Raw genomic sequence first — 2,500 nt, 5'->3', positions numbered from 1 at the left:
ATTAGCATTTCATTTTTAATGTTTGATTTTTAAACTGTCGCCATTCCCCGCCGAGACAAAATTAAATACAGATAATCCATCAAGACAAACGTCTAATGATAACAGTGAGATGCAATCAATGAAGGAATTTATATAGAATGAAGTTGACGTCTTTGTTATTGTGGGCAGGGGGGTACATACTGTGTCTTCTATCCCCTTATATCTGTTTTCCAACACGCTTTCTGTCTTTGTCTTGGAATGAGATTACTTGGTTTTGTCCTGGCCCTGGCTGGAGTCCTAGCTTGGGGGGGGGGGGGGGAACAGTCAAATACATAGTTATATTTTGGGAGATGATATTTTTTTCCTTGCAAATCATCTCTCTGTTATCTATTATTATATTTATTTTTAATGTATAATATAAGCATTTGAGTGTATTCCTCTTTGATGGGTTTTGTTCTTGTGTCTGGATGAGACTTCTAGGTGATCTCAAACTAGTACATTGGTGGTATGCTCTTGGAATCTACATCTGATCCCTATTTGTTCCCAGTTCCCCTTTGTCTTACCTTTTCTTGGGTGCTTTAATTGTAATTCTACAACTTTCTACTATCCCATTTTCTTCCTTTTTACTGGCGCTGATATAACCTAAATGTGTTGCAAGCGCCGTAAAACCCTTAAAAACAAAAAAAAACGTTATTGTTTTTTGCCATTCACGTTTATGAGTAATTCTCACTAAACTGTATTAACCAGACTATAAACGTTCAAGGTTACACATAGTTTTGTGTGTTGGTCCCTTATACTTCCGGATGGCAATGCTGTGAGCTTCTTCGCCAAGCGCACACTATCTATAGATAATCCATGAGACGAATGTTTGAATGTGACCCATCGTCTCAAAACGGTATTATGTCGGAACGAACCAGATGCTCAAAAGCCGAATTTAATCTTAAACTGGTCAAAATATAAATTGTTGGCATTAGCACCCTAAAATATGGTATCCATTCTCCTCAATAAAACATACAAACTCAACACAAGTCGGATATTTCTGGCTATAAATTCAATTTTCAACATCTTAACCATCCCGACTTAATACCGTTTTGAGGCGAAGGGTCACATATTCCATCATGGAATGCCTAGGCGACGTCATCTCAAGATGCTGCTCGAAAGGGTGTCATTTTTATTATTATTTTTTGTTTGTTTTTGTTTTGTTTTTTGTTTTTTTTTTTTTGGTTGTATTTTTTTTTACCTTAAACTAACTTTAAATTTGGCGCATTCTCCATCTCCAGCTCAAATAAATATAAAATTTATCATATTCATTCACCATGATTACCTTTTACCTATTATCATGGGGAAATGGGTAAAATACTCTATCACAATTTGAGATAAACGTAAATAAAACGTAATGGGGAAAAGATGTAAAAAGCAACATTTTTGTTCTGCATCGATCGTGACAAACGAAGGAGGAAGCGAGGAAGGGCGTCTTGGAGACGTACCGTTGAGAGGGACCTAAATCAGAGAGGTCTGTCCGTCCCTCGAGATGGCCCCAAGAATGGCTGCTGACGGGACCAGGTGGAGATCCCTTGCATCGACTCAAATGCAAGCAGGCCCGGAGAGGATTGAGTGAGTGAGTGAGTGAAGGGGGAAAGATGTAGAAAGGAGCAGTGGCGTGGCATGCATACATTATAGGGTGGTGCCAGAACCAGAAGAAAATGACTTAAAACATGATATATTTGTAAATATAAAAGAAAGAAATTTAAAAAATGGCTTACTCAAATAAGTAAGAGACGGCATATACCATTTCTCAGTTTTATTATTTTTTTTAAATGCTGCAATCCATTTTTAAAAGATGGATGCGGTGCCAGGCACCAACTCAACCGATATAGCCACGCCCCTGGAAAGGAGCATTTTCGTTCTATATCGGCTATATGGTCTTGTGGCATGACACTCGCTTTCGGATCGGAAGGTCATGGGTTTGAGCCTCGCTCGGCGCATAGGTGAGTCCTTCGAGAAAGCTCTTGACTCACATTATCTCACTGTACTTAGGTTTAAAATGAGTACCTGGCCGTTAACAACGTTGTCTCTGTCCGAAAAAAAGTGTAATATCGCCTAACTGGCGTCATGTTGTTGCAGGCCAGGGACCCCTTGTAAAGCAATTTGAGCACGTTTAGTGGGTATTGCTCTGTATAAAAGCTCAATTTTTTTTTTTAAATATCGATCATAACAAACGACGGTAATCCTAATTCTGCACACGTCACTTCAATGAGTGCGTGTGGGTGACCTAATTTATTTTGTTTGTTTTTTGTTTTGTTTTTTTTTTTGTTTTTTTTTTTTTTTTGGTGGGGTTCGCACTAGTCGACGAATGGAATCGTTAACTCTGTAATATATAATATTTTTATTCTCCACTATCGCCCGACTTATCGGGAATCCAATACCAGGTGACCGAGTCAATGACAGATAGAGAAGATAACCTGCAAGCCTGACAGGACCGGCAAGAGTAATCTGGATTGGGTAGGTTGAGGACTGGAAC

At 38.8% G+C, this 2,500-nt stretch overlaps 1 protein-coding gene across 3 annotated transcripts in view; it reads right to left on the bottom strand.

Moving 5' to 3' along the window:
• The window catches only part of LOC144956569 (failed axon connections homolog), a 30,325-nt gene that overhangs the window by 13,047 nt on the left and 14,778 nt on the right, over positions 1-2,500 (bottom strand). The gene's annotated exons all lie outside the window — the stretch shown is intronic.

This window comes from Berghia stephanieae, chromosome 11 (genome assembly GCF_034508935.2).
Source record: "Berghia stephanieae isolate SIO BIC M18660-M18661 chromosome 11, UCSD_Bste_1.3, whole genome shotgun sequence".
Classification (NCBI taxonomy): domain Eukaryota; kingdom Metazoa; phylum Mollusca; class Gastropoda; order Nudibranchia; family Aeolidiidae; genus Berghia; species Berghia stephanieae.
Note: the sequence above shows the minus strand (reverse complement) of the source record. Positions and strands in the feature narration are given on the sequence as shown.